Source organism: Panthera tigris, chromosome B3 (genome assembly GCF_018350195.1).
Source record: "Panthera tigris isolate Pti1 chromosome B3, P.tigris_Pti1_mat1.1, whole genome shotgun sequence".
Classification (NCBI taxonomy): domain Eukaryota; kingdom Metazoa; phylum Chordata; class Mammalia; order Carnivora; family Felidae; genus Panthera; species Panthera tigris.
The window spans coordinates 131004275-131024499 of record NC_056665.1 but is presented as its reverse complement, the minus strand read 5'-3'; the positions used below and the strand labels follow the sequence as shown (position 1 = coordinate 131024499).

At 43.2% G+C, this 20225-nt stretch overlaps 1 protein-coding gene across 3 annotated transcripts in view; it reads right to left on the bottom strand.

Moving 5' to 3' along the window:
• Window positions 1-253: 253 nt before the first annotated feature.
• GPR65 (G protein-coupled receptor 65) overlaps window positions 254-20225 on the bottom strand; it is a 127380-nt gene continuing 107408 nt past the window's right edge. The window contains exon 4 of one of the 3 annotated variants that reach the window (XR_006219035.1): window positions 254-329. The gene's annotated coding sequence lies outside the window, so the exon portion shown is untranslated. Of the gene's footprint in view, window positions 330-1852; window positions 1887-19153; window positions 19451-20225 lie in introns of those variants that run through there. The other 2 variants (XR_006219032.1, XR_006219031.1) reach the window with 2 other exon arrangements.

The following is a 20225-nucleotide window of genomic DNA, read 5'->3' as shown; positions in this document are numbered from 1 at the left end:
TTTTAAAAAAGGTCACCCTGACAATTACAGGAAGTTTACAGACTTTTCATATGTGAGGATATTTTCCTTTATCTTAATTCTTAGGTTCTTGTCCAGCTGGGCAGGTCCAAGATTTTGCTTCTGGCTATGGTTGTCTGGGACAACAGAAAGAATATCCTTCAAGGGCAAGCACAATCTTTCACCTAGGTGACAGAAGTTGGCTTCTTACCTGTCATAGAGTTGTTGTTGTGTGGTTTGACCCCCATCCTGTCGCTGGGACTGTGATTCGTTGCTGGATTCTCAGGTTCTGCACTTTTTTCAGGGAATCTGCTGTTTCCTGTAAGCAGTCACTGCAGAGGAAGTATATGTTTTTGCTAAAATTTCCCCTTTTGGCCGTTTGCTCTTTCCTCAAAGCTTGCAAATTGAGAAGGCAGAGGAATTGTAAATGAGTTCTGAATTTGGGCCAAGTGGAATCCAAATCCAGACACCATGGAGCTTCTGTGATTCTTCCATAAATAACTTTCCCTTTCTGGTATGGTAGAATGTTCCCTCAACTGGAAGGACAAGTCATGTGGGCCTCAGTGTTCACTGTGGTCTGAGAGTGTGGGGTATGATCTCTTGTAACCTTGATGAGCTATGGTGTAAGGGTATCTGAGCATACCTGTATACTTTTATCTATTTTATTTAAGTAGATATTACAAAGGAATGGGCATCTTTGATAGGTTCAAGAGTAGGTGCAAATACTTCATTAGAAAGGAAGTAAATGTATCCTCCCTAGGCATCCTTAATTCATGTATGTCCTGTAATCATATAACACTAGAAATTAGGAACAAAGGAGTCTTGTTACTGTGACCTGTTGAATGAATCTGCCCTGTGGTTTATAATTGCATTTTTAGTGTTGAATGCAGAGAGAGTCTAGTTACTGGTTTCCTAATGCCTTCAGCAGGCATTAATCAACTACAGAGGCATTGGCAATATAATCTCCTTTTCTCCTCCTGAAAACCCTTCCTCTTTTTCCCAACATTTTGGATTCCAAGAGAAAGTAGTTTGAAAAAAATCAATGGCTCTGTTTTAGTTTTGTTCTGGTTCTGTTTCTGGAGTGGTTTTGGTACCTGGTTTTCTTTTGGTTTCAATATGGTGAGAATATGGAATCTAATTTTTTTTTTTTAGCCCTTTTAGCTTCTGGAAGGACCTGGGATATGCCCTCTACTATATGTCACTTCCTGTCTCTCTTGTGCTCTCTTCCCTTTTCCTTCCACATTTTGCTGAATATTCAGGGCATGAAAGTACTGGAATTCCTTCATAATATACCCTGGTCAGGGGTGAGCTCTTTACCACCACGTTAAATTTTGCTTACGTTGGACCACCATCAGGCAAATTTGACTTTAGTGAGTTTTTTCAATCAATAGGACCCAGAAGATGCCAAGGCCAGAATGGTCAAGGTTCTTGCTATCCAAAATATAGACCATGGTCCAGTCACGTCGGGGACATTGTGTAGGAGTTCCTTAGAAATCCCCAATCCTAACCCCAGCCCAGACCTAAGAATATGCATTTTATGAATATATATATACTCAGGTGATTCATACACATGTTAAAGCACAGAAAGTGCTGACTGAGATGGCATGTTAGAAACCCATTGGCCCAGATAGCATTTTTTTTCTTTCACCCTGTCTGATTCATGACTGCCAGAGTTAGTCTGCTTCAGAGCCTGTTGGTCTTTGGTTTTTGTTTTTGTTTTTTTTTAGTTCAGAGAGGGAGAGAAATGGGGACCATTGGAAATCTGTTGAAGGACAACAGAAAGCTCTCTTGGAGGTACTGGAATTATGGGAATTTGTCCCATCTGCTTGGTGTCCCAGTCTGCCATCTTGCTGCCAATCTCTTGTGAAGTGCTTGGATGTCACTCCATTCTGAGAAAAGAAAAACATGTAGGTAGAAAAAATATATGACAGCTCTGGCTTCCATCCTAAGATTTATAGATGCCAAATGCAGCCTAAGAATGGTAATTACCAATGGGTTTTCAGGATATGAAGGATAAACCTGTTTTGATAACTCTTATTAATTACATATTAGCACATTCATTTTGGACAGCAGTGTCGGGAAACTATTAAGAGAAATAACATTAGTGTGTTTTGTGGCATTCTGGCTATAGGCAGGGCATTATCTGTCTGTGGTCTCCTCCTGAGGCTTGGGTGAGTGATGACCTGGGATGGAACTAGAACAGTCTTTCAGCAATAAGCCTTTCTCTTCTGTACTGCACTGTAATGTGGTGAGATGCACTGATTGTGACGCTTATGATTCAGAGGGTGAGGACACAGTGATCCGTCTCTTAAATGAAACCCACATCACTTTGGTGGCCATAAACTCAGATAGTCCTTGTTAGTGACTAAGTGTTTGGGGGTATGTGAACACATACAAAAACCTTGGATTGAAAATTTTGAACGATCATTTGTCATCCTTTTGAAACATCCATGTTCATTTCATGGGCATCCATCACTCCCCTCTCCACTCCAGGTTGATGAGTTGAATTACGTGCAAATATACCTGGATTCTTTGTCTCTCAGAGACATGTTCCCTCAAATGCCCACACTGGCAGTAATGGGGGACTGGTAACAGGTTTAAATCAATGAGGGACTTCTTTTATCTCTCTCTATTGTCAAATTGCTTACAAAGAGAAGGGCAAAAGACTGAGGAATCTCCACAAATCAAAATTACAAACCTCAGGTCTTATCTTATCACACATACTTACACAATTTCAAGAAAGAACAGTTCTTCATTAGTTTAAAAACACATGCTCAATATTAAATTTGAGTAGCATCAGGGGGAAGAAAAGTAACAAAACACCTGCAGTCATGTCTGTGCAAAAATAATATATTTTAGTTTATATTTAGCTTCTCCCTCTCCCAGATTTATCTACAAATACATATAACACATATAATATTTATATTGTTTTTAAAAATTTTTTGTTAATGTTTTTTTTTGAGAGAGACAGAGACAGAGCACAAGTGGGCGAGGGGCAGAGAGACATAGAATCTGAAGCGGGCTCTGAGCTGTCAGCACAGAGCCTGACGTGGGGCTCGAACCCACGAACTGTGAGATTATGACTTGAGCCAAAGTCAGATGCTTAACTGACTGAGCCACCCAGGTGCCCCTATATTGTTTTAATAAAAATGTTACCGTGGTAACATACTTTGCCTGCCTTTGCATTTAGCAATGCATTACATTTTCTCACATTAATAAATACCCTTTGCTATGATGTTTCATGGCTGCACCCTATGCAGTTTAGATTTCTCCAAGACATGGGGATAACAATAGGTATGGGTCTAATTAAAATGAGGAACAAGAAGAGAAAAAAAGCCTCTTAGTCCCAGGAGCATTGCATTTCACTAAATTCATTTCTCCTGGGAAATCATATGACTGAATGGCAATTTGGTTTCTTGTTTTTGTAACTTGTTATGACTACACATGTAAAGTTGCATACACTTGACTCCATCTATCATTTTTGGAAATGATTTGGGGCTCCAGACGTTTTCTTGTTACCAAGATTCTCAGATGTCTCAACCTCCATCTGCTTTCCATCTGCTTCTTGAAGTACCTGATGGATGCATATGCAAAGCCTAAATTATGTAAGTTGATACGGAGTAGGGAGACAAACTAGCTGAGGAGAAAAAGCATTCGTTCTTCCCTACCTCGGTTTGTAAAAATGAGCCGCCCTTCTTGTTGCCCGCGTTTATTTTGGACGATGGCTTATATAGGTGATCTGAAAGTTTGCGACTTTATGACTTTTAGGATATGCCAGATAACCTTCCAGAAGCAGAGCTGGTATCATGAATCTCCCCAGCTGGACACACGAATGTGGTTGCTAACTTCCCAGTGGAGAACTTCAAAGTACATGGCCCGGCACATCATGACCCCGCCCCTGCCCGCTCTTATTTCATGATGCTTCCCTACAATAATCTTGCAATCCATGGGTCCATTCATACCGGGGAGACTAGCTCCTATGGGTCTGGGGAAATCCTTGACAGGCTTCCTCCTCCAATAGGACCCTCCTTCTTTTTTCTTCCCCTTGTAAATTCCACCCATCCTTACTCAAGATTCAGTCCTCCGTGTAGTCATGCAGCCTTCTGGACTTCCCAGCTCATGAAGCTTACTGCCACAAGTGGGAGTCTCTTGGCTGGTATTCCTCAGAGGCTTGATTGCGTGTTTATCTGTGCATACTTGGTTATATGCCTATGTGTAGGGACACATCCCCAAGAAGAGCAATAACCTTTTTCCATGTACAAGTCAGATTTCCCATAAGTTGACAAAAAAAAAAAAAAGCTTTAGAATATATTTCTTTTGCTTTTCACAGAAGCCACTTAAAAGCCTCACAAATCACACTGAAGTCATAAAGGTGGGAATGGATTCTACATCTTTTGAATCGGCCATGGCTGGCCACAAAATGAATTAGAATCTCCGTGTTTTCTCTCTTTTGTCCTCAGAAAGACTTGTACCCTTCGCTTCAACTGTAGTCTCCAATTACAATGAAAATGTAATAGGATGCATGTGGGCAGGCAGAAAGGGAATAAGGCACAAAATATGGCAATAGTGTGAGCTGATGAAGAAAGAAACCAGATTCAGAAACATGGAGCTGGAAGCAAAAGTCTCCTCTTCTCCTATCCCTCCTTCCCTCCTCTCTCTCCTTGATTTTCTATAATATATGCTCAACACTACTTTGTAGTTACTTAAGCCATATATAATTTTACATGCCTCTTAAATTTTTGTGGGTGTCTTTGGAAACAATTTGTGTAGGGGCAAATTTGCCCATGAGTATTTCATAACCCAGTGTAAATCTGCAGAGCTAAACTGTAAGACTCTAATAAACAGGGCCATGCTATTTATTTCCTAGTGTTCCCAGTAGTGCCTGGTACTGAGTCCTTATGCAAAGTAGCTGCCCAGTGTAATGGACTAACATACCTAACCTGTATGTAGAACATACCTATATGTCCTGCCAGACGCAAACCTATAAAGGACCACACACTTCCATAAGGAATTTCTGCCTTCTTTGGGAAAGGTGGGCATAGGGGCAGTTAATTGGGAAACCTTACTAGCAGAGGCTCCCTTATAAGAGCGGGAACATAGGGCTACTCCCCCCCCCACCCCGGCAACCCTGTCAAGTCTTGTGGTGGTGCTTGCTATGGGTAGGATGGGGAATAGCTCTTGACAAGATGAATGGATTGTCCTATATGGATGGATGGCTAGGGCCTCTATACTCTAAGGGAGTGAGGGAGGAGGGAATTAATGTTGAGAGCATAGACAATCACTATAGATAATGGAGGAAGAGAAGAATCCAGAGGCCCAGTCAAGAAAACTAGAGGCCCTTTGGGTTTAGGGAGAGGGAAATTCTTTTCTGTCTTCCAAGTGTTGACAACCTCAAACTCTCCCCTTCTTGTGAGCACCGGTATTCAGTGGGTGTAAGAAATTAGTATCTGCATTTGAGATGCTCCCTACCTCCTGTATCCAGGCCTCTGCTGGCGGCCTTCCCCTCTAGCAGAGCACTTGGGGTCCTCTCCTTACTGCTTCCTCCTCACCCCTTTTCTTAATGGACAGTACTTGCCGATAACTATTTCTGTGAGTGTGAATCGCTCTCCAGCTGTACTTTCCCCCATGCAAATGCAGACAGATAATAAACGTTGGGAATAAAAGAGAGCTTCCTATTTCTCTGGTGTACTCTTCTGATCTTAGAGATGTACAGAGACGCCCCAACGTCACATCTAATAGCGGTACTTCCGGGGGTGGGGGCAAGGCCAGACCTCCTTCCCTACTGCCTGAACACATTGGAGCAAGAGCTGTTCAAGTGGGGTTTTCTGGACTCACAATGGACCAAAGTACAGGCAGATGGTTAACTGTGGTTAACCTGCTGACTTTGACAACATGGGCATCATCTGAATCATCCAGACGTCAGTTTACCCAATTTGGAATGCTCTCCACTCAAAGCTTTAGGTGGGGGACACCTACGCTTCTATTCCCTCCAGAAACTCTTCCTGGTTAAAAGGAGTCAGAAAAATTGCCTCTCCCTTATTTTCTGAAGGTCATGGGATTGGTGTTACAGAGAACAACTACGGACATGTGTTCTCCACTCCCCTAAAATGTGAACCTGACGGCTAGTAGCGGAGTTCCTGATCTTCACATGGCTTCTAAAGCAGCAAGTGGTGCTTCTGGCTGCTGCTTTCCCCTGTGGGTCTCCATCATCTTTGGGGTCAGCTCTTTGCTCCCGGGCCTAGTTGGCAGCCTGTCCTAGGCCTTGCCCCTGCCTGGAGCCCCAGCTTCCCAGCTTCCCGCTGTCCCTTGGGTTCCCGGGCTTCCGCCTTAGGAAAGATAGGAACTCCACAAGGACGGACACTTGTTTCATTTTCATACCCACCTGGGCCCAAGAAAAAGCCAGTGTTCAATTAATACTTGCAGACTTGACTTACTTGCGCTCCCTGCACAGAGCATTTCCTTTCTGATGTTAATTTGTGACATGTTCACCTAAGACAAACCCAGTCCAGGATTCCTCCATTGTGTGATTGGTTGACTTACACAGTTTCACTCTCCCAGTTTTCACGACCTCTTAAATTTCTCAAGGTGGCACAAAGGTCTAAAGCTGTGTTCCCCCTTGGCCCACCAGAAGGCTTACTGCCAGATGATTAAAGAAAGGATTTGGTATTTTGGTGAACTCACTCTCCTTCCAGGAGGAGATACTGATCCAGCTCAGCTGAGACAGACAAAGCCTCACGGTGGCTTGAAGCCAGGAAACTCCACTGACATCAGAACTCATGGGGTCCCAAGTGTTATAGGACGTATTGCTGGATGTTGACACCCACACCTTCCCATTTGCTAGAAGATAAGGAGGTCTGGAGTCATCTGCTTACACTGGTATCCAAGGGTGGAGGTGAATGTGACATTGTGGACACAAAAAGAGAAAAGCAAAGCTGATTCCTACCCACTCTCTCCCCCAAATCGAGAAATGATGCTCATGTCAAAGGATAAAGGGAAGCAGTCTGGACAGCTGAAAGGAAGGAGAAAGGTGGTGGGCAGTCACTTTCACTGAGGACCCACTCTCAGCTTCACACTCAGCTGTGCTCTTTCACATGAATTATATAATTGAACTCTTGTAAGAACTTGGCCAGGTAGAAAACTTATTTCCATTTTACAGACGCACAAACCGATGTCCAGAGAAAAATCTATGGGCTTGTCCTAGGTAGTAAGTGGCAAAGTCCCAGTCTTTCTGGCCCCAGAAAGTTTGTGGTTTTTGCACACTCTCATATTGCTTCTGTGTCCTGACTAAGGAAGTAAAAATAGTATGCGGTGCTGTGGGGTTGAGAGAAGCAAATGGACATTCTGGAGACAAAAATCAGATTTTACGCATAGCAACGTTGGCTTTCAGTTTTTTCTGACACTTATTACCATATTTTCTGCCCTGAATCCCGTGGGATCTCCTCTGCAGAAGTGGATCAGAATATTTAGAAATAACGACAACCTTAGGGGACTAATTCAGAATATAGCAGCTACGTAGGCTAGTGAAAAAATGTATCAAGACTTCAGAAATAAAAGTAGTATATATTTCCTGTGAAAAAGTAATAAAAAGGGCTTTGGATTGGTGACTTTCAGTCTCAGTTGGTCCTCTGCAGTCACTAGCAGCCTCACTGCCAAATATTTGGGATGGAGCTTTAGAATGACTAAAACAGATGATAGTTTCTGTAACGTTTCCCCACAAACTTTAAAAGAAAATTGTCATTAGACATTTTATGATTGACCTTCTTTTGTGTTTTCACCATTTACTAAGTCTGGGGGAAGATACAATGTTCATGTCAATGTCTTCATGATCGAATTCCAGAGAACAGGAAAGCTGTGGAGATGAGCCCTCCGGGTTTTCTGCTCCGGTTCTGATTGGTTATGGGGCATTGTGGAATGATGGAGGAAGGGGAAAGAGGGTATATTCTCCCACGAGACTGGAAAGTCCAGCTCAGGATCCTGATGGACGTGCCCCAGAGAAGGAGGATGTGAGGAAAGGAAGGAGGTCAAGTGCTAGTGCCCACCAGGGAAGCGAACTTGGGTTGGGAGAAATGGGGTGACCAGAGCAGCCCTCTGGCTAAGCTTGAGCATAACTGGCTGCCCTGAGGCAGAAGAGGTGATGTGGTGAGAGAAGGTCCCGGTGAGACAGGTGGGGAGAGAGCCGACCCTGAGTCTGCTTCTTTGTAACTCAGGCCCTGGGTCATCCTGCTTCCCAGGTCAAGGACTCTCTCCTCTGGTGACCACATCACCCCCATTCCAGGGTCTAGTGCCTTCCCAAGCCCATCTAAGGATTTTCCGTAAGCCTGGAGTTTCTCTAGCTCTTTCCTTTCTCCATTTTTCCTGATCTGGCCACATTCTTTCTTTCACTTTCCTTAGTATCTTTTAACTGTTTTTTTTCTTCTCTCTTTTTTTTTTTTTTTTGCCCCGGTCACCCCAGAATGAAACAGTGCTACTTTTCTGTGTACCTGAAGGCTTGGGGTTAGTGGGAGAGATTTTAGCACCGCATGGACTAGTATGTGACATGATTCATTAGCCATCCCTGGCTGCGGGGCTATTTTTATAGGTCTCCTCTCTCCCTAGGTCTCCCCCACCATTGCTGCTAACTAACCTTATTACTACCTCCCCATTTCTTCCAAGATCCCAGGCCCTTCACTGCGGCATCTGCAGACAGCTCCAAGATTCTGGTTGCTTTATTGAGCAAAGTAATTTAGCTTTGTTTGGCTTAATCCTCACCCATCCAGACCAGCTCACGTCTCACATCCCAAGGGCCCATCAAACTGATATCTCAACAGAAAAACTGTCTATGGGGAGATGGATCACGCTACTTCCCAGAAAGCAGAAGCGGTAGAAACTTCTGGTTGTTTTTTTTAGATAGAAATTGTTTTCTTCCCTTGGCATTGAGAGCAGGTGAGTGAGAGGAAGTGAGTGAGAGGAAGAAGTGTATAGGGGCTGGAGGAGTGTGCACCCAGCTCCCAGCTCTGCCCATGTCTGAGGGGCCTGCAAATCCTGTGTTAGGTTTTCTGTTGGATTTTTTACCTTTGCCCCCAGAGAGGCCAGTGGCTTGGTGGTGAGTGTGCCGCTTATTGAAGAGGCCACTTGGGAAATTTCATGGAACTGGTGACTCAAGACTGCAGTTCAACATGACCTTGGGCGAGTCCTTGACAAATAGGAAAATGGACTTTCCAACACAGCAGTCTTTATGACCCTTTCTGCAAGAGGTCTCCCTCCTTCCTCAGGCCTCAGATTGCACAGCCTGGATACTGCCTCTTGCATCACTCACTACACCCCATGGCTGGAGCTGAAATGTCTTTTGACATAGTGTTGTGTGCACCTTGCCGGCACGGCCTCAGCAGTGGTCACTCTACCTATACAGAGGAGAGTAAAGTGAGGGGCTGTGGAGTTTTGGCTTTGTTTTTCTTCTTTGTGGCCTTGTCCACTTCTGCATCTATGGCCAGCCTTCCTCTGCAGTAGCATTGCTTTTCCTACTATTTCATAACCTACCACTCAAAAGTCAGGTCCTCCTACCTTTCTTCCCATTCCCCCCAGGGCAACTGGCTGTTTAATTTGCCACCCAAACAGGATTTGGTTTAGTTTAGTAAGATGTCCAGTTCTTAGAGACAGTGATAACTCCTGCCTGAAAACTACCCTGTATTGACCAGGAAGGGCCAACATCAACAGCAACCCCTAATTGTCCTTTTGTGATGCGGGATTGACAAACAGGGCCTTGGGGAGGAGACATAATTTTTGTCCATCTAACTCCTCCTGCAGAACAAATGGCTGAAAATCAAATCCAAGGCTAAGTTAAGAGATTCCACCCCTCTCTCAAATATCACGCACGTATGCTATTTGTTCATTGTCATTTCATTGAACCATGTACATAGTTTCCTTTCCTGAGAAACAAGGAACTATCTAGTGAACTATCTAGGACTTTACGTGGAGAGTGCAGCTATAGCTATAAAAGGCCCAAAGTTAGAGGATATCTCTACTGGGAACTATCAGTGGGTACCATTTTCTCCTTAACCCTCAAATCAAGACATAGGGACTCCTGTGTGTAAGAGATGATCCAGGAGATGCAGATTAGATGAGAAAGTGTTGAAATATTATTTGGTTGTACAACAGGACTGAATATTTGAAATCAGGACTGTTTTGGAAAGTCTAACATTGTGGGTTAGACTGCTCTGGCTCTAGTGCCCTTCCAAATCTCCTCCCAGTGAAATGGGTTCTTCTGATCTCAGTTCCCTGATTATTTATCTGTTTACTCTCATGAGGTGCTGGGACAAACTACACACATTACTCCAAAGCCTGTCTACACTGACAGTTAAATGCAAGTTCCCTACATGTTGTTGGTGTTCAATGATTAAAAATTTTAAGAGGTTTTTGGCACTTGCTATTGGGGTAAATTATAAAATGCCCCTCCTTGATCTTCCTCTCTTCCCTTCCACAGCCTGTGAATTTGGGTTGTTTGTGAAACAAGAGTCATTACTATTGGAATATTATTTAAGGAGACACGTGTCAATGCCATTCCAAAAATGGTACCCATTTATACCACTACTTAAAAGGGTGCTGTGTTACATGTCAGAATTAGTTAGCACCACCAGACAACTGGCTTTCTGGGAGACATGATCAGTGCAGGGAGTGATCAGAAGGGCTAAGTTGTGCTGGACATCTTAATCACCAACATCACCAGGAGGGTGGGGTAGATTCTGGGGCACTAAGCCCAGAAACAGATTCCCATAACTTGAGCTTCAGTTAGGTGGGCAGAGCTTTTCTGGGAGGCCCAGCAAATTCTCATCATGAAGGTAGAAATTCAGGGTCCAGACAGACTGGCTATTATTATTAAGAAAGCTCATTCATTTTTCTCATTCATCCATCCAAAGTTCTTTCAATTGACATGTATTTTGTTCCTTCTCTGTGCTAGGCACTAGATTTACACTAAGGCTACATAAAAATGGTTAAAATTTTATCCCATCCTATAAGGAGGTCTACTAGACATGACACTCAAGTTGAAGCAGAATGACAATGGAATACAAAAACACCATCCTAGAGACAAACTACGTGGAAGCTGTGTAATGTTGGGGCAAAGCTCCTCACCTTGCTGGGGTGGGGAGAATCAGGACAGGTGTCCCAAAGAGAGGGTTTCTATATCTGGATCTGGCCCAACAGAGTGCTGGGGGAGTGGAGTGGAGATCCACTTTCCGGCAGAGGGCACCTGCTACTGGGCTGTACTGCCCTGAATTGGCAGTGGTTAGGTCCCTGGCTTGTGCCAGTTGGGGGATTGGAAAATAAGAACAGCAAATCTGGAGAATGAGAATGGAGAATCAGAACGGGACCTCAGAACACAGGGTACAGGGAAGAAACCCAATTTTATGATGTGGGGCACACAGAGATCTGGGTTTGTGAACCCGTGGCCGCAAGAACCCTGATTTCCCTGTTATTGCAATGGACACGTAAGATGCAGTGGGCTTCCCTGAGGGGATGTGTGGGAGCTCAGGGATCAGTCCTGGGGTTTAGAGGTCAAGATGACAGCCAAGGGGATCCCAGGTGTAAGGCTGTATGTTTAACATCATGGATAGGCCCCGATCCCCTGTCAGTCTACAGGCAAGGAATTTAAAGCTAAGCCCTGCCAGATGGGTGGTGGAGTCAGAAGGGGCAAGAGGGGAGGACTGAAGCAACTCAACCATTTCTTTCCTCAGGCCAGCCTTGGTTTGGAGCTAGACTAGGGTGAGGTACTGGCCTTGGATAGACCCAGCTGTGTCAGGGAAAATGGACAACTGGGGAAGGGGTCCAGATGAACTGAGAGGTTATTTATGCTAATGTTCTGGGAAACTGTGAGCTTTTCTGGTGAAGAATTAGGCCATCTATAAACAGTCATGCACAAATGCATGCTTAGTGTTGTTGCAAAGATGGACAACAAAGTTGAGCAGTAACAAAAGGAAGACTTGTCAGGGTTTACCCAATCAAACTTGGAAATCCTCTGTGCATCTGACACCAGGATGTCCCTGACTCTTGCTGCACGTCTCTGCTCAGGATCCCTCCTGGAGACAATGGACGTCAGGAGGCTATCTTTGGATCCACAATTGTGTGCTTTTTTACCTAGATTCCTGTAGACGCACCTCATTCAGGGAATCCTTTTCTGCCTGTACCTTATGCATGTGACAGTCTGGCAGTGGTCTGAGATCTGGATCCAGAGCCTTGACTTAAGAGAACTAAGCCTTTGAATCCCAGTTTCCAGTTCTAAATGCTCTTTGATTTGCCTCTATATGCCCACCCTTCTCAGGGGCATGTGGCCCTGGACCCCAGCTTGCTCTAGCCTATCTCTGATCCACACTGTGCTCCTGGTTATAGCTTTACCCATGGTATGTCTCAAAGCCAAAGTTAAATCTCTTCCAGAAGAAGATGTCAATATTCAGAGCACAATATTGTATACATGGCCTACACGAGTAACTTCTGGGGAAAAGAGTTTTAAGAATAGTAACTACCTTTAGGGTGAGATTTGAAACTCAGGGCCAGAGCATTTTTTTTTTTTTTTAAACTGTGGGTATGTTTTCTGAGCATAGAGGTATGGACAGCTTGTTGGGAGCAGTGTCAGGTTCATAAAGTCTGAAAACATTTGATCCACTGATTCAAACAAAATGCCATATGAAATGGCATTTCTCTCTATGTTCTGAGACTCCAGAGGTGGTTGGCTTCATTCTTGTTTCTTGTCCCGTGTGGTCATTTCCTTACTGGCCTCAGGTTATGCACTTGGGCATTTTTAAAGAAATCAAAACCTTGCCCAATCTTCCTGTCATGTGATTGTTCTTTCACTCTTATTTTTTAATTGACCCAAAAGCTTTCCTTTCAGACCATATTGGCCTCACATGGCAGAGATGCCCACAAAATGCTAAATTAACTGAGAAAGGCCCTTGACCTCTGATAAGGGCCATTTTACCTTGTACTCTAAGTATAAATTACTCTCCACTGGCAGACCTTGGTCTTTTGGGTTATTTGACTACCGTGACTAAATATGTATATATATGTATATATTTCAGTCCAAAACTTTCAAAAGTGGTAAAAACATTATGGTGAAAACAGGGAGGATTATAACTGCAGTTTTGCAACTAATATTAATGCTCCGACTTAAAATATATTTTGCTATGCCAATTCAATAGTAAAAAAAAAACACTTAAGAAATTCATGAATTTTTTTGAAGGAAGAGAAATTAGCGTTTTTTAAATATGCAGAGTCCAGACCAGTTCAGCCGATGTGGGCTACTGATGAGCTAATATAGTCAGTATGCTCTGTCATTGGGTACCCTGTGATGCCAAGTGCTGCTGGGTTGATCCCTGTCTTATGCTGGCAGCCCCAGGGAATGTGAGGAATAGATAGCACATCTATATTTAAGTTATATTTAGGGCATATTTAGCCTGTAACAGAGACGCTTGAAGAAGAGCTTTCCCTGGAGATTAATTGCCAGCTGGTGTTGATGATACTTTGGGCTCCCAAACACCTCCGGGTGGGCTTTTATTTCCAGGAAATGGCTGGTGTCTTAATCATGACTTCTTACTTTGCCTGCTAAAATAGAATTTATATTTGGCAATCTTTATTTAATATGGTTTCTCTTTCGGAGGCCAGTCAGTCTGTCTTATTTGGAGAGGACTAAAACAGCTGGCACAGTCTCATTGGGGTGGTGAAGGACTCTTTATGAGGACTAATGTAGCCCTTCCTCATTCCCTGAATGTAGAGGAAGTCCTAGTTCAGAGTAATGGGTCTCCTTAGAACTTCCCAGCAGTTCATGAAAGGGCTTGTCCTTTGGAAGGGAGGTTGTTTCAGAAAAATACCACTTGTTGAAATTTTTAGGTACAGAGAAATTTATTTGTGGGGAGATGTTACCTAAATATCAGGAAAAAAAAAAAAAGATCTGACAACCCTCAAAGCCAGAAAACAAAAAATACAGGCATGACTCTTCTGGTTTCCCCAGAGACAAGGCTGTTACCGCTCTAAATGAGGTGATGGGTCTAGCTAGCTCTAACTGTAGACAGTTGCCGGGCTCTTGAAGAACACCAAGGCTAACAACAGAAGAAAAGCCATCAGCCCCCCTGTGCTGACTGTTTACCGTTGGAATCCGTTCTGATTGGTTGGTGCCCATACCATATACCAGTTGTTAAATATTTTGAACATCAGCTCCACTTAGCTTAGAAATGATCTGGGAAAGGAATAGCATTTTAAAGGATGTGGATGGGTCAGAGGTGACACTCTCAGATGGGAACGGTCCCAGTTCTGGCAGCACTCGAGGAGGAGGAGGAGGAGGATAGGATGGTGAGGGGGAATTGACTGGACTACCCAAATTGGGTACCATAAATTTGAGCCTTCACAAGCCTTTCTTACAAAGTCCATATGTATAAAATACATTGACACATGGAACACAGGGAACAAGAGTGGCCTGGAAAGGTATTTGGGGTCAAGATCCTGGAGCTCATGGGGACAGTGAGGCCAGGGGAGTCCCTGGGTGAGCTGATGAACAGAGCTGGGGTGTGCATCCAGTGGTCAGACAGAGTAAAGCTGGCCTCCCTGGAGGCTCTGGGTGATGGCGGGCACAGCCCAAGTGTCCTGCCATCTCAGTCGCTTCTCATCCTTTCTGGCACCAATCCCAGGGAGCTGGCCCAGTCTGGAATGTGTCTCACGTAGAGGCATGCCCAGATGAGGCCCCGCTCCCCTCCAACCTCCTGCTCACCACATCCTTCTCATGGCCCCCAGTACTTGTCTGAGAGTTCAGAATGGACCACATTTTGTAATTCATATGTGCCCTTGTTTTGTCTGTGCTGGGAACTTGGAGAGAAGGTCAGATTTGCCTTACACTGTGGTTATGGTATACCACTGTCATTGTACTTTCAATAGTTTTGATGTGTGAAAAAATTCAAGCATGTGCATATTTGTGTTTTTCCTATCAGATTCTCTATGTTACCCGTGGGCAATGTAACAGAGTTTCTGGAAACAATCTGTGTTTGGCTTTAGGATGCTCTGTGTGGCTTTTTCCTGGAGCAGATTAACCGTCTACTTCTCTTTTGGGGAGTGATATTTAGTTAGATTTCATTCCTTGATGGCACACCAACACAAGGGGTAGTGAATGTTTTCCTCTCAGTAGATCACAAGGGCGTTAAATGAAAGTAGGTGCTATTCACTAAGTTCTATTTTATCTCTTATCTTTTGGTATGTCTTAGGTTGACTACTTCTGATGATGTTCTTTGGGGTTAATGGCAAAATATCATGCTTAATGAGCTAGCAAATGCTGCTGGTTAAGGACTTTCAATTTTTTGCATGTATGTCACCAGTTTTCATTAATATGATGCTTCAGTGCTTTATGGAAGTAAAGGCTTGAAGACTCATTCAGTTGTCCGAAAGCCCCTTGAAAATTTGGTTGGTGTTCCTTTGGGAAAAAGATAGTCAACCTCCTGTAGAAGGGTCAAAGTACATAGGGCTGGGGCTAGATACGGAACTCTGAGCAGAGGGTCAGTGCTAAGGACTCCTTGGCATTAGGCAAAGAGAAGTGCAGTAGAGATGGCAAGGGGTGTGTGTGTGGGGCGTGTGTGTGACTGTTTGAAGCAAACACCTCGCCCTGTCACCTCATCTTGTGACTTTTTTTTTTTTTTATCCTGGTAGAGGTATACTTCATGCACCAAAAGGCAGAATCTGTGTGAATGGCCTATGAAAAGAGAGTTGTTTTTTTTTTTTCTCTCTGCACTGGGATTTCAGGTAAAGCCTTAAAGTTGGGGGCAATGGGTGAAATAAATAATTCTGCATTTATCCAGAACGTACCAAAGAGAAACCAGACATGTTTTTTGGACACATGTACCTATCACCCAAATTCTTTCTTATAAATTGGAAGGTTGGTATTTATTGGGTGAACTATTTTGAAGGGAGTTTGCAGGAGTAAAGCTGCTATGGGTCTTCTCCTCAGAGAAGGGACTATAGGAGAGGAAAAGAGAGGAGAGGAGAGGAGAGGAAAGGAAAGGAGAGGAGAGGAGAAGAGAGAATGTTGTTTTCATTCATTAGCCAAAAGAAGAGAGCCCAATAAAACTACCAGAACTTCTCACAGACTTTGGTGTTGTCTGCTAGAAGGGGTGACCATGTCAACATTCCCTGGATGAATGCCAGCTGGGGTTCAGAAACTCATTAGCTTTCCTATAGAAGAACAGAGTTCTCTAGAAAGGTTGACAGGTGTCCCCTGAAGAAGTCTAAAGATGAGCGGTTGGCTGGGGAAACTCAAAGTAGGAGGGCGAGAAGGGCAAGTTCAGGGGCTGAGCAGGCTGTACTTGCAGTTCTGAGGGACAAGAATGTATCCCCAAGGCATCAGGTAAATGTGTAAAAGGATCAAGGCTCAAGTTGTCTTGAAAGGATGCTGTCTAAGAAGGCTATCTGTGAGGGTAAGGGGACCTCAGAAGCATACTGCCAAGGCAGGACCTGATGGGGTCATGGGGCTTCAGCCTGGGGAAGAATTGTTTGGGTTAGGGGATGGTGTCACAGCTAGTCCCCCAGGTAGTCTCCAACATGCCCATAACTGCTACGCATAAAATAGAGCCAGTATTTATATGATGGAGGCACTTCAAGAGCCAAGAGAGAGCACTGAAAACAGCACCAATTAAGTAAAAATTCCTTTGATCTTTTGCCTTTCATTCCTCTTGTGCTTGGAGAACCCAGAAGCAGGCACTGGGCAGAGTGAGGTGGAATAGGAGGTACTGCAAAGAGAGAGAGCCAGATAATGACTCCCTCCCAAGATGCTGATTCCCAAACCTGAAATCAAGCCCAAGCTTGGTGAAGAAAGTTTTAATTGGACGCAAGGTTACAGTTTTGATTTAGAATGGTCTGGATTGCGTTTATTAATTTCTGAAGACAGGGCTATTTTTTAATGGTTGCAATTGACTGGAAAATGATGAATCTGCCCCAAACATTGGTGGGAAAAAACAAAACCATTTCCTGATTATATCATACCCAGTCAAACCATATACAAGCCTGATTTAAAAAAAAAATCTGCATTTCAGATATACCAATGAAGTTTACTTACTGTCCTTAGCTACATTGGCTTCATTCTAAAGATCTATCAAGATAGTGGTAGTTCATCTCCACACTGGATATTTAAGGATAGGCAAGAATTCACCTGAGGGAAACAAAAACATAATGCTTTCCAGGGAATGAGTATCATGGAAAGACTGATACCAGACCATCCTGTCCTCTCCAAAGCGAAGAGAAGACTCTTTGGGCTCTGGCTGCAGTTTTTTGCAAGATAGTTTTTAGCCCTTCTCCATGGATCTACATGGTTTCCTTACTCTCCATTGGGATGAATAATCTAATTCTTGCTGAGCCTGATTTCTCTATGGGAAGACTCAGATTGAAGGGTCAAAAAGATCAGATTGAGCTCTTATGGACAACCAAAGCCAATGATGCCTTTGGGAACTTTTTTGACCCTTTCCATTTAAAACCCCCAAGAAGAATCCAGAAACTCTTTGATTATCTGTATTCATATTAAGACTCGAAAACAAGCAAGGTTTTGTTTCATTTGACCAAGAATATTTTCTTTCTTTTTAGAGGTCACTTTAGGAGTCTTAAAATTAAGCACAGACAAACAAGAAATAAGGAAGCCTCAACAGCTTCCTTCATGAATGACAGATCAATAATCATTTATGCTAATGGTCTTGGATGGGTCTCTTCCTTTCCCACAATTTGTTCTAGTTGGCCATATCTCAACCTGAAGACCATTTTCCTTGGTGTATGCTGGCAGCTCCATGTTAAAGTCTCAAGAGAGTACTTTCCAAAGAATAGTAAGGCATTGCTAAGATCCCCAAGGACTTATTGGCACTGTTCTTTGACAGTCCTTTCTTACACAGAAGACGAAGCATTGCTTGAGTCATACTTCCTCTTTGCGAAGGCAGATGCAGGAGAAACAGATGAGCAGGGTTTCAGATGTGAGGAATCCTGGGTTGTCTTTCCAGCACAGTCATGGACTTTCAACAAAACCTGAGGCTCAAAGCCAAATACGTTGTTAAGTAATCTAAAGCCAGAGGGCGCTATTACACAGAAGACGTTAGAGCTTAAGTTGTCTTTTTTTTTTTTTTTTTTTGAAAGAAGCCAGCTTCTAATACCCAACTTCTGGTTTAAAAGGGTTGGTTTTTGTTTTTTTTTTTTTTTTTTTTGGTTTGTTTGTTTGCATTAATTTCAAATTCGACCCCTAAAATCGGGCTTATGTTGATTTTATATTTTTTCTTCTAGAGCTAGTCAGATTTCTCATTACTAACACAATATTTTAAATTGCTCTTAGATTGAGTTAAACTTTTTTTTGATGGTATGGGAAAAGCATGGGAAATATTCTCCTGAATCCCCAAAACAGAAAAACTTAGCATTTGGAAGAACCATAGCAATGTGTGCCCAGTAAAGACAGTGGATGAAGGTCATTGGGCATCTTGATGAGAAGTCCCTGGTTTTGTAGGAACCATAAGATGAAACTTCCATTTTTTTGTAATTGGAATTTCTTGATTGAGGATTCAGTTGTTTTTTTTCTTGTTCTTCAGAAAACTCAACCTTGGTTCTAAGAGACAGGATTGGCCAACTCATCCCTATATTTGACTTTATCCGATGATGAAAATTCCTACAGCAAATGTCTCTTGTTTGGCCCAAATTAATACATCTCCTTTACTTTTAAAGGCAGGGAGTTAGGGCTGTTACTCTTGTTTTAGACAACCAAGAATGAGAGGGAAGTCAAAACACATGGCCTTTAGTGAGGTCTTGTGAATAGGGATATCTCAAATGGCCAACAAACCAGGGCAAAGGTCACCGAAGACCGACACCATCCTGGACTCATGATGAGCTCCCCACATCTCCTTGCTGGGATCAAAATCTTGCCCTGACCCTGAGGCTTGCTTGGCCAGCTAATAATTTTCTCAGATATTTTAATTCTTCTGGGAGGGTAGACAACGATTGGCATGTCCTCAGACACTCACTGGGGCAGTCCCCTTCAAACAGGAGACCACCTGGATTCACTGTCCTGCTGGCTTTCTGAATGTCAATTGTCATACTTCCTGGGAGCTTTTTCCCAGCAGGATTTAATGCTGGTTGAAATCTTCCCTGTGTTCATTATGTTCCTCTAGGGGCTGTGTCTTAGCTGCTGGCTGTGGCTTCTCTTCTCTTGTTAGAGGTCTCTTGATTCCTACAACACAATCAGTTCCTTTCATTTCACAGTGCTTGCTTCTTTTCTGTTCCCACTAGCCCATGGCTGAGGTATACAGTATGCCTTGATGTCACTTCAATCAGAGTAGTGATAAGTAGGGACATATGCAGAGGTTTATGTTTGGAGAACTTCAGAAATTTTTCTTTTGGGTGGTCCTTAACCACCAGGAATCGTAAGTCCATACAGAGGCAGAATTTCAGCTCTTTTGATTATGTGCTTCGGAGACTATCCCACACAATTCTGAAACAACCAATCAGTACAATTAACCACTCCTTTGCAAGGAAGCATAAAAATATAATCATGCCTTAAATAGTATGGTTACAGTGTCACCTTGTTTTCTATCAGCAAAGAGGAGCCATTCAGTGACATCTCAAAACAACATCCCTTGGCATTGATTTTTAAGAGCTTACAATTCAGTGCAGTGCGGTTGCAAACAAATATTCATTAGGTTTCTACTCTGAGCAAGGAATTATGCTAAATACTCTATGGGACTCAAAGATGAATGAGGAAGGATGATAAAATAGAGTGAAAATAAATAAGAAGACCTAAAAAACTTCATAAGAAATTGAATTGACCTGAGGGGGAAAATATGTGTAAGAGAGAGAGAGCTGTAGAAGAATTCTTGTACAAAAGCACACTGGAATAAATATTCCTTATGAATCTCCTTCTTTGATGAGAAGCACTGATGCTGAGAAAGACAAAAAAAAAGAAAGATCCAAAAAGGAATGAGGAGCTATTGCCTGTGTGGGAGCATCAGGCATGAGAGAAATGCCTCAGGAAGGGAGAGAAGCAGGGAAGCACTTTTTGTTCAAGATGGTGGGTTGGACACACATGTCTAATGTTGCTCCTTCCTGCAACACCTCTAAAGACTTACAGTGACTTTTAAGGGGCATAAATCTATAAAGATGGGGAGCATGCCACCCCTAATACCTGGGGCCCATGAGTAAGAATCTGAGTAAGAGGTCACGGCATATGTTTAAATATTTAAAAGTTATAAATCAAGCTAACAAGCTGT